Here is a 12,827-nt window from a genome sequence, read left to right on the forward strand (position 1 = left end):
AGTGCACAAATAGCAAAGTTCATATAACTATTCATCTTGTAGAGAAACACGATGTTTTGGTCAATGTTGGATGCAAAGCCGGACCTGGGGAGAGGCTCAAGTGGCCATCGCCTCAAGTCCAGCTCTTTAGGGGGCCCAAAATTAGAATTTTTTTTTTAAATCCCACTAATTACAATCAAAACTTCCAATAATTGTCCTGCTAAATCAAAACCTAGACCTCCCCCTAAATTTGTAACTTCTCCAAAATCCAACCCATTTATATTCATTCACTCTTGCTCCAAACAATGAGGCTTCTTCAACAATAATATCGTGAATCTGATAATAATATTGTATACATTTTGAAGTTAAATTGCTTGATCTATTTTATTGATATTTTTAATGTATATGATTGCAACGAAAATTAATTGGTTGTTACTATATCTAGATTTTTATTAGTTTCCGATTACTTTTATAGATGCCATAATTTTTTGATTAATCAATTTTTATGAAATAAAGTTTTTTCACAGATTTCTATTAGTTTTTTTGCATTGTGTGCTTGCGTTCTTTATTATTTTTATTATTTTTGTTTGCGCATTTGGAAAACTCTATTTTTATGATCATGCAAGAAACAAAGAGCCATCAAGGGTTGAGAATTTGGGAAATTATACATTGTTTTGTTTTTCATACAAGTGTTTTCAATAATATATTTGTTGCGGGATTATTAGCTTTGCTTTATTGGATTTGCATTGCTTTGTTATTTGGTTTCTGTTTTGATGCTGAGTGTGTGTAGCGATTTTTGGGTACTGCAAGTTTTGGATTCGAAATATTCATTTCGTTCTGTAACAAAAGTGAGGATATGCATCAATATTAGTGCCAATTTGAGTGCACTCTACACCCCTTTCTTGTGTCAAAATTTTCACTTGCTTTTTGAACATGTTGCACACATTTTAGGTGCTATTCTTGTGTCAAAATTTTCACTTGCTTTCTAAACATGTTGCACACATTTTAGGTGCTATTTGAGTGAACTTTGCACCCCTTTCTTGTGTCAAAATGGGCCCTTTCACTCTCCACGTTGACCATCTAAGTATCATATATATACATATATATAGAAGAAACATCTACTAGAAGATTGTATAGTTTTTGCAAGTTGAAGGTTGCGAGGTTACTTGCACAAATTTATATTAAGAGCATAATTTTTAGATTATACAATCAAGATATTGTGTCTTGTTAATATTAGTGAAATTTAAATTGCAACAATTTTATAAGTATAAGTTGGGAAGGTGATAAATGGTTTAACACTATTCTTTGTTAAACACCTCCAATTAGTTTTTAAACCATTTTTAATGAGATCAAAGTAATTTCCAATTTTGTATAGGGACTGTCATTAACATTTTGCCAATACCAAAATATTTTTCGCTATATTTGGCTTATGGTCAGATCTAAATTTTTTCATCTAAACACACACACAATTAATCCATCAAAGTGCACCAGGATGGAAAGTAAATAATGCTGAGAATAAATATATAATTTAAACTCTTTATACAATATCTCAAGTCCTAATGAGTGATATATTATAACGTGGTTTGTTGATTGTCAATTTGACTGAATGATTTTTATCAATGTTAGAGAGAAATTTAGAAATTAAAAATAATATAGATAATGTATCATTATATCGTCTAGATTTTTGCAAAGATAATTCAAACTAGAAGTTTGGAGGATAATTCATTTAAATGCATTCACTGATTAAAGATAATATCAATATCTCACACATTAATTTTAAATGTTCCAACTTGAATTGACATCCCCATGAGGACAATCCATTAACATTTGACTGATGTTTGAAGCATGAATATGTTCGATTTTAAGAAAGATTTCAAAAGGAAAAGAAGCATATGAGGAAGATGGTCCCATTTTGGAAACGTATATCTTTGGAGAATATATAAACATAACTAATTATAAAACTCCATAAGAGGTTTAAGTATTTGAAATATTGAAAGTAGAGATATCTCATTAAGTTATGTTATAATGGAAAAGAAATAGAATCGAAAGAAAAAGTTTTCGACAACACTTTTGTACATAATGTACTGCTTCATATTATAAAAGATGAGGATGTCAAAATAAATTCGAAAAATCATATAAAAAAAAAACAAAAAAAAAACTGGCCAAATAAAAGGACGCAATCCTAATAAAATTAAACTTATTAAAAAAACCTAAAGTTTCTACATCTACCGTCCAAGCACCTAAATTGACTTATCAAAAATGAAAATAGAAACAATAAAATCATAATATATAATGTACAACTCCTAGCATAATGAATTTCGCAAAGACTTATATATAAATAGATAAATTAATCTGTGATCGATACAATCACAAATCTCTGTCTTGTTAGCCCGATAATGCATGAAATCTAATATGCATATAATAAATGTGATTGTACAACTTATTTTGTATGTTTTAATACTACTCTTGAAGGATTCTATACCTGAAGTATAAATTCAAGTTATATTAGCATGAGTGGGAGTAAATATGCATTGTTCTATTTTTCCATTAATCATGGTTTTGTCCCGTTGGTTTTTCTGACAAAGTTTTTAATGAGGTAACTTTTGTAGCATACTCAAAAGAATAATGTACTCTTTTTCCATCATTAGGATTTTTTCCACATGATTTTTCCTAATAAAATTTGAAATTTTGAAATTTTTATTTCAAACAATTTATTACTATTAACGGGAACTGTTGTTTCTTCTGACCATATATAGCGGAAAAGAGATATATATGCAAAAGAAATTAAAATATCAACTAACCAGATAAAATGTCTCACTGATTAAAAGTGATAGTTTCATAGCTTTTACTGTTAAACAAACTCAAAGTGATAATATATTAATCCTAAATTTATAAGTCTTAACATTTAGTGGACCAATAAGCATCGGACTATGTCATGGTGCATTGTTATACAATTTAAACATTGGACAAGGTGACAGTCTACCTAGAAATTTCTCTTGCCCTGATCTGTAACATTTGTTATTGTCGCTCCAACATTTTGGCTTACTTCAATTTCACACTCAATATGACGCCTTCACGAACTACGCAGGACAGATATTTCGCTTGGCTTTTAGCACCTTGAATTGCATTTGTATTGGAATGATGTGATTTTTGAATCTCGATTTCAAATGCCTACACCTTTTAATTTATATGGAGAATTGGTTGCAAATAGAAGGTTGTAGAATTATGTTATTTTGACTAAATTGATTTGTCCAGTATTGGCACTACCCTTTTCAACTATGACTGTAGGGCAAACATTTTCAACAACGAAAAATGTGAAGATGGAAATTTGTATCAAAATGGATGATGATTTTCTTACTGATTGTATGACATTCTACATGGAACGAAAGTCTACTATGAATTTAGATGTATGTTTTATTATTGATTAATTATATACTTGTCGGGCACAACTTGAGGGTAAAGGTTATATTATCATTTTTTTTTGTTATAAATGAATTTTATTCGTACATTAACTTTTAAAAAAATAATTGCCCCATGCAACGTAAATTCCTGACTTCGCCTGGAAAGCATGTAATATTGAAATTGACCTAACATCTGATTTGATTTGGGCCCATCTTTGTTAAAACTTAGTAGTAATAAACAATTAAAAAGATGAAAGTCGAGAAGTTTTATTCATATCAATACTAAACACGAGTTACAAATGAAGTGAAGAGAGTCCTTCACCGAGCATTATCCAAAGCACTGCTACAAACATATCAAGTAAACACTAGAAATATTAAGTAGTCAAGTTACACATTCGTGCTTGGAGCTTAATTAGTTAAGCTGAAAAGCAGTGTCATAAGCAATTCCAGCCTTCCAATCACTGGGAATGGCACTGGTTAATTGCACCCACTTCATTTCCGCGTTGCCCTCGGCCACCACCTGAAGTCTAAAGTTGAGAGGCCTCGGTGGTGGGTTCTGATGGTCGAATACTGTTCCAAAGACTCTTCGCATTGGCCTCCATTCTTTGCGATCCTCCTGCCAACATCAATGACAAAGTTACTTTTTTAGAAAGTAAACATATATTTAAAAATCATGTTTCAAAAAGTAAAAAAGAAAAGTTTATTTGACTTTAAAGTATATACCTGTCATATTTCAACCGCGATGATATCATACGTTCCCTCTTTATACAATGGCACTACGGCCAAGTACTGAGGGTATTTGCTATGCTCATGGACTTTTAGAAAGAGATTATAACCATAACAACATGGAATTCTTTTGAATTCGATGTCAACTACGCCCTATGAAAATAGTTCTGCAGCCATGTTGGATCGAGCCAATTTTGCGTACGCTTGTGTACTCAATATGAAGTCTGTACGGTCTCCCTCGCCATAATCCGTTACCACTACCTTCGCTCCTTCCTCGCTCAGTGTGTTGGGATTCTGTACCTTACCTAATTCATTTAGTCATTGAAGCATCAGCTTAGAAGAGAAAATAAGCATAAGCTAAAAAATAAATAAATAATTTAGTTATAGATTTTTTGTCCATTGTCAAAAAATGGCGTACCTGATAGCAAGCACCGCAACCAGTTCCATTCCTGTAAAGCCTAGAGACTCCAGTGATTTCACCATTGTTGACAAACGTCCCATATTCACCAAACCCACAAGCTCCAACTAGTAAAATTATGAAAAAAACTTTTTGAATTAGCTACAGACTACAGTATTGTTGAGAAAAAAAACTGAGTTATGGGCCGACTTTGGCACGAGTTTTGAGTGGACCCAGTTGTTCAATTTGGAAGATGAAAGTTGATTTGTGTTCTCCTCCGTGAGTACATCAAAATCATTTACTTACTTACCAAAGATGATGCTCGGTTGAATGAGAAATTGAGGCTCAATATGTGCCACTCAAAAGGGAGTTTATATGGAAAAAATGAATTTGTCCCACATAGAAAAAAGATGAGAAACTCCAAAGGTCATTGCCATTAATGGTAGCCTAGCCTATAAATAGTGGCTCATTTTCCTCATTTCAACACAACAAAGTAAAAGCTTTCAAGTTTAGAATACACAAGAAATTCATTTGTTGTGTATTCTGAGAAACAGACGCTCGTTTTAAACCTCAAGCACGGACAGTGAGGGAGCGAATCTGTTTTAAGGAAACTATGTATAACACAGGCCTCGGTTTGAAATTTCATTTCCTGCAATTTCAATTATTCGTTCTGTTATTTATTGCAGTAAATTCAATAGTTGATTTGTTGTTCATTCTGTTATTATCCAATTAGTTGTACGACTGTAACTTGCTGTTATATATCATCTTACCGGACAAAAGGCATATACGGTATTGAAATCGAGAATACTGAATTCCTCATTTTTCATAAACTTACCGGATTTCAGAAAAGCTTGGTCAGCCGAACTGGTGAAACTTAGGATTTTCCCTACAAGCTTAAAACAGATTTTCAGAAAGGAAAAATTGGTTTCCTATATTGATTATTTCTAAACTGATTAGTTTCTTATATTTGTTATATTGAGGAAACTAATTTTTTGTTTGGTTCTTTCAGAAGACGAAATGGCAACCGGTTCCACCAACATAGATTCCAACATGGATGTGTCCCAAACTGTAGGTACCCAAACTCAGGCTGTGGGTTCTACTATGGGTGCAGGCCTAGTTCGGCTATGGATGCAACTATGGCTGTACGGCCTAGCTCTGTTATTGCTCAGACTGAAGTGCCAAGTCGTGTTGTGAGCCAACATGTGGCTAATGTTACGGTTAATGTACTGGTTAACCATGGGGAAAAGCCGGAGAAATTCAACGGCTTGAATTTCAAGAGGTGGCACCAGAAAATGTTGTTTTATCTGACCACCTTAAATCTTGCGAGATTCTTGACTGAAAGTGCTCCAAAACTCCAAGAGGGTGAGGTGGATGTTCAAGCAATCAGTGTTGTTGATGCTTAGAACCACTCGAACTTCTTATGCCGAAATTACATCATGAACAGTTTGGCAGATTCGCTATACAACGTGTATAGCACCATAAAAACTACTAAGGAGTTGTGGGAGTCTTTGGACCGGAAATATAAGACTGAGGATGCCGGGGCTAAGAAATTTATCGTCGGCCGATTCTTGAACTATAAGATGGTGGACTCCAAAACTATAATCAGTCAAGTGTAAGAACTACAAATGATTCTTCACGAAATTCATGCCGAAGGGATGATTCTGCGTGAAACTTTCCAAGTGGCTGCAATCATTGAAAAATTGCCTCCCGCGTGGAAAGATTTCAAGAATTATCTGAAACACAAGTGAAAGGAAATGAACGTTGAAGAACTGATTGTTAGATTTCAAATTTAAGAAGACAACAAGAGTTTCGAAAAGAAATGATTCAGTCCTGGTACGGCTAAGGCCAATATTGTTGAACATGGTCAAGGTAGTAAGAACTACAAAACTAAAGCTGGGACCAAAAGGGGGCATTCCTAAGAAGAAATTTCAAGGGAAGTGCTTCAACTGTGACAAAGTAGGTCACAAATCTTCAGAGTGCAGAATGCCAAAGAAGAAGAAAGAAGCAAATGTGGTTGACTACATGGCACATGATGTGTCGGAGATGAATCTCGCAGCAGTCATTTCTGAAGTGAACATGGTGGGTTCTAACCCAAAAGAATGGTGGATTGATACCGGAGCTACGAGACATGTGTGCTCTGATAAAGAGTTATTTACTACTTTTGAAGCAGTTGAGAATGGAGAGAAGTTGTTCATGAGAAATTCAGCAACTTTTGAAATCAAGGGCCAAGGAAAAGTGGTTCTGAAGATGACTTCGGGAAAAGAGCTGACTCTCAACAACGTGCTGTATGTGCCAAAAATCCACAAGAACCTTGTGTCCTGGCGCTTTTGAATAAGCATGGTTTTCACATTGTGTTTAAGTCAGACAAGGTCATCTTGTCGAAAAGTGGAATGTTTGTCGGAAAAGGTTATGTTTCCGATGGAATGTTTAAGCTCAATGTAATGGTTGTTAAACCAAAAATGAATAATAAAGTGAATGCTTCTGTTTACTTGCTTGAGTCTTCCAATGTGTGGCATGGTAGACTAGGACACGTTAACTATGATACTTTACGTAGGCTAGTTAACTTGAAATGCATACCAGCATTCCATGTTGATTCCAAACATAAGTGTGAGACTTGTGTTGAAGCAAAATTGGCTAGGTCGTCCTTTAAGTCAATTGAACGAAATACGAAATCACTTGTTTAATTCACAGTGATATATGTGATTTAAAATTTGTACAAACAAGAGGTGGCAACAAGTATTCCATTACTTTTGTCGACGATAGTACGAAATACTGCTATGTGTATTTGCTAAAAAGCAAGGATGAAGCGATAGAGAAATTTGTTCTCTATAAGAATGAAGTTGAAAATCAACTTAACAAGAAAATTAAGGTGCTAAGAAGCGATCGAGGTGGTGAGTATGAAGCACCGTTTGCTGAATTCTATGCACAACACGGAATCATACATGAAACCACCGCACCGTATTCATCGCAACAAAATGGTGTTGCTAAAAGGAAAAATCGCACCTTAAAGGAGATGATGAATGCGATGCTAGTAAGTTCTGGATTACCTCAGAACATGTGGGGAGATGCTGTGTTATCAGCAAATTACCTTTTGAATAAGGTGCCCCGAAAGAAAATGGAGAAGACACCTTATAAGTTATGGAAAGGAAGAACGCCTTCCTATAAATACTTACGAGTGTGGGAGTGTCTTGCTAAAGTGGTTGTCCCAACACCAAAGAAGGTGAAGATAGGCCTGAAAACTGTAGACTGCATATTGATTGGATATGCACATAACAGTAGTGCTTATCGATTTCTCGTGTATGAATCTAAAATCCAAGATATACACACAAACACGATAATGGAGTCGAGAAACGCTTCGTTCTTTGAACATGTGTTTCCATGCAGGTCAAAGAAGAGGCAAGTTCTTCTAAACAGACGTATGAGACTATGACTGAACATAGTCAGGACCAAGAACCAGAAGGAGGTTGAGATTGAAATTAGACGTAGCAAAAGGGAAAGGACAGAAAAATCTTATGGTCCGGATTTTCTGACCTATATGCTAGAAAGTGAACCTCAAAGCTATTAAGATGCTGTGAACTCCTCGGAAGGACTTCAATGGAAAGAGGCCATTAAAAGTGAAATAGATTCTATCCTACAAAAATCATACATGGGAGCTAGTGGATCTTCCACCAGAAAGTAAACCACTAGGCAACAAGTGGATTTTCAAACAAAAAATGAAAGCAGATGGAACTATTGAAAAGTATAAGGCCAAGTTGGTAATAAAAGGTTACCGAAAACGGGAAGGCCTTGATTACTTTGATACATATTCTCCAGTAACGAGAATAACATCCATTAGAATGATACTTGTGATTGCTGCTTTGCGAAATCTTGAAGTACATCAAATGGATGTTAAGATTGCCTTCTTGAACGGAGACTTAGATGAAGAAATCTATATAGAACAACCCGAAGGGTTTTGTCTCCAGGGCAGGAAAAGAAGGTGTGTAAATTGGTGAAGTCATTGTATGGCTTGAAACAAGCACGAAAACAATGGCATGATAAATTTGACAGTGTCATGATGGAGAGTGGATTTAAGATCAACAAGTGTAATAAATATGTTTACGTTAAAGACACTAAAAATGGCTATGTTATTTTATGTCTTTACGTTGATGACATGCTTATTGTTGGCAGCAATGATAAGGTGATCAAATCCACTAAAACCATGTTAAATTCGAGATTTAACATGAAAGACACGGGTCTAGCTGATGTTATACTTGGAATCAAAATTTCAAGAACATCGGATGGTCTTGTTCTAAGCCAGTCACATTATGTGGACAAAATCCTAGGAAAGTTTAGTAAGGATGATACTGAAATGGCTAGAACCCCGATAGATACGAGTCAACATCTATCTAAGAACAAAGGTGAAAGTGCGTCTCAAGTAAAATACTCGAGAATTATTGAAAGTCTGATGTACTTGATGAGTTGTACAAGACTAGACATAGCCTACACAGTGAGCAAACTGAGTAGATACACGAGTAATCCAGGAGCTGATCACTGGAAAGGAATAGTAAGAGTACTAAGGTACTTGAGATATACTCATAATTTTGGACTGCACTATAGCAGATATCCAGCGGTCATTGAAGGATATAGTGATGCTAATTGGATATCCTATGTAAAAGACTCAAAGTCCATGAGTGGATTTGTGTTCACATTGGCAGGTACAGCTATATCATGGAAATCTTCTAAACAAACAGTGATAGCCAAATCCACTATGGAATCTGAGTTTCTAGCTCTAGATAAAAGTGGTGAAGAGGCTGAGTGGCTACGCAACTTCTTAGAGGATATTCCAAGATGGTCAAAGCCTATGCCAACAATTTGCATATATTGTGATAGTCAATCGACAATTGGAAGGGCACAGAGCAACATGTATAATGGTAAGTCTAGACATATACGTCGTAGACATAATACCATTAGGCAACTACTCTCAACTGGAGTTATCACTATTGATTATGTAAAGTCAAAGGATAACATTACGGATCCGCTAACCAAAGGATTAAATAGAGAGTTAGTTGAGAAATCATCGAGAGGAATGAGACTTAAGCCCTTGAATGGATAAGTTAATACAAAGGAAAACCCAACCTAGTTGACTGGAGATCCCAAGATCTAGGTTCAAAGGGACAACCTTATTGTAAAGACTTGATAGAATCACTGTGGGGGATATTACCTCCTACCCATTCCTGTGATGCGACAGTGATGCCCGTAAAGATGGAGGATAAGCAATAGGCTTTTAATGATTCTTATGCGTCAAAAATTGAGGCAAGTAATGCTTGTTACTTGTAATAATAAATCACCAATGTGAGAGAGAAGTGGGGCCGCTTCTAAGGGAATTGTGTGGGGCGCAATTCTTGTGAACTCTCATAGAACCGGGCATATGTTCATGGCCAAAACGAACATAATAATGAGAACTGAAATGTGTTAGGAAGAATCCTATGTGAAGTGTATCATCGTTTACATAAATGGCAGAATAGTTCAAGGACATCGCGTCTACTGGTCAGCCAGTGAAGTAAATATGCTTTCACAATGGAAGGTTCAAAGGATAACATCTACCTATCCTATGCAGGTTTCAACTATTCAACTATATCACCAAGTCGTCATGTGTCACATGTATGAGTCGCTCCCAATTTTCATTCATGTGGGGGATTGTTGAAAAAAAAAATTGAGTTATGGGCTGACTTTGGCACGAGTTTTGAGTGGGACCCGGTTGTTTAATTTGGAATATGAAAGTTGATTTGTGTTTTCCTCCGTGAGTACATCGAAATCATATACTTACTTGCCAAAGATGATGCTTGGGTGAATGAGAAATTGAGGCTTAAAGTGTGCCATTCAAAAGGGAGTTTATGTGGGAAAAATGAATTTGTCCCACATAGGAAAAAGATGAGAAACTCAAAAGGTTATTGCCGTTAATAGTAGCCTAACCTATAAATAGTGGCTCATTTTCCTCAATTTAACACACAAAAGCAAAAGCTTTCAAGTTTAGAATACACAAGAAATTCATTTGCATAGAGTTCTGTCTTTTCTGCATTTCTATCTTGGTGGTGGTGTAGTTCAGGCACTAGTTCAGTTCGCCGGAGTGGTTTCTGCGTTGCTCGGAAGCTACTAGTTTTACCGTTGTATCCTGGGAAACGGACGCTCATTTTAAACCTCAAGCACGGATGGTGAGGGGGCAAATCTATTTTAAGGAAACTGTCTGTAACACAGGCCTCGGTTTGAAATTTTATTTCCTGCAATTTCAATTATTCGTTCTGTTATTTATTGCAGTAAATTCAATAGTTGATTTGTTGTTCATTCTGTTATTATCCAATTAGTTGTACGACTGTAATTTGCTGTTATATATCATCTTACCGGACAAAAGGCATATACGGTATTGAAATTGAGAATACTGAATTTCTCATTTTTCATAAACTTACCGGATTTCAGAAAAGTTTGGTCGATCGAACTGGTAAAACTTGGGATTTTCCCTACAAGTATTACTATCTAATGCATCAGCGGAATATTTGGTAAATGGAGAGTAAAATAAATAAAATGTTGGTAATGACAGTCAAGTACTATTGAGTACCTAACATGCATTAAAGGTATCGTAAATAAGACATACTTAAGGTTGCTAGGCATTTTGGGCTGCCGTAATAGGTTGCTCTGGAGCGGACAAAAGCATCTTGGCCATGACAAACTGCAGTCGAAAGCAATATCAAAGAAAGAAAGAGGGTATAACAAGCCATATTTCAGACAATTCCAATTCTTAAAGTATTAATACAAAATTATGAATTAATAGAGTGGACGAGGAATGAAATACCTTGAATAAAAGGGCCATATTTATAGCAGAGCAATAACAGACTATGTGAATGATTCAATTCAACCTTTATGATTCCACTAATGAATAATAAATCCAAGTGCGGAGGCAGTCGGATAGGTAAAACAGGATACGTATACAAATTAAGCAAGGTCTCAACTTTTAAATGGTAAGAGCATCTTTAAACACAATGTACTCTCTACCTTAACAAACTCTTTAAATTGACGTCTTAAAATAGAGAGTGAGTCGAACCCTTCTCTATAATTAAATGCGTTCAAAGTATTTCAATTTTTATTGAAGGAAAATAATATATAATTTGAAGGGAAACTAGTGAAAATAAAATCTAAGAAAAACAATAAATATTTTTTGGAAGTAGCAAAATCAATGTTAAATATAAAGAGTCTGTTGGAGTATTTAAAAATTCTTACTCTATAAATTTATAAATGTTCTCTATATTGTATATGTTCTTTAAAAATAGAAAATCTCTTAAAGGTGTTCAAAGAGTATAATGACTTGAGAAATACTTTCATTGAAGTTAAAATTTTAAATAGAACCCACCTCGAGACTTGTGTGGTATCGGAGTCAACAAGCTCAAAGAACGATTTTCGATCCGTCTAGAGTTCAAATGAGCAAGGCCGATTTTAGGCCGAGGCCAATGAGCCCCTTGCCTCAGGCCCAAAAATTTAGGGGGCCTCATTTTTTTTTTATTTTTTTTTAATATATACCTAATCCCTAATTTTTCCCTTCCGTTTGCCCGATTGCTAGAGGTGAGAAGAGGCGAGAAAGAAACAACTAGAGAAAGGCAACCCACGTTACCCACGCCACTGCCTAGTACCTCCCTGCCTACTTGTATGTATTCCTTCTTATTTTTTTGCATTGAATTATTGAATAGGGCAATTAGAATTTAGATGGAGTGAAAAACCCACAGCCTCTTCAACTGAAACTTCCTCTTTATTTTTCTTCTTTTATATTACATTTATTTTTTTATTTCTATTTAATTTAATCATTAATTATTCTTATATTAATGTTAACATATAATTAATTGCGCATATAAATAAATGAATATACACAAAACATAAATTTTCATCTTCTTCGTTGTGGAACTTTGTCGAGAATCTTGAGGGACAATTATTCCTAATTACTGGAGCATGAAGGTACTTAAAATTATATAATGTTTGTGAAAATAATGTATTTATGTTATCACAATATTGTATTTCAATGTGATTTCATGTTTTTCTAAAACTTAAGCACAAATTTTTTTTGTTTTTTAATCAATTATTTATTATCTTCTTTTGGATAGTTTTCTTCATTCCATCTTTTTGAGTAAATTGATGAAAATTTGGGATTTTTGGTAATTTTTCTGCTTAAAGATTTTATGAGGTTTGTGGAGTAGGAAAATTTATTATTTATGTTTTAATAAATTGTTGAGTGTTGACTTGATGAGTGATGATCCTTTTGAAACCTTTAACCATTGCAACGGTATTATATAATGCCAAATTTA

At 34.7% G+C, this 12,827-nt stretch overlaps 1 pseudogene; it reads right to left on the reverse strand.

Moving 5' to 3' along the window:
- Window positions 1-3,636: 3,636 nt before the first annotated feature.
- On the reverse strand, window positions 3,637-11,255 carry LOC111383730 (annotated as a pseudogene).
- Window positions 11,256-12,827: the final 1,572 nt, after the last annotated feature.

The sequence above is a fragment of the Olea europaea genome, unplaced genomic scaffold, assembly GCF_002742605.1.
Source record: "Olea europaea var. sylvestris unplaced genomic scaffold, O_europaea_v1 scaffold2744, whole genome shotgun sequence".
NCBI lineage: Eukaryota > Viridiplantae > Streptophyta > Magnoliopsida > Lamiales > Oleaceae > Olea > Olea europaea.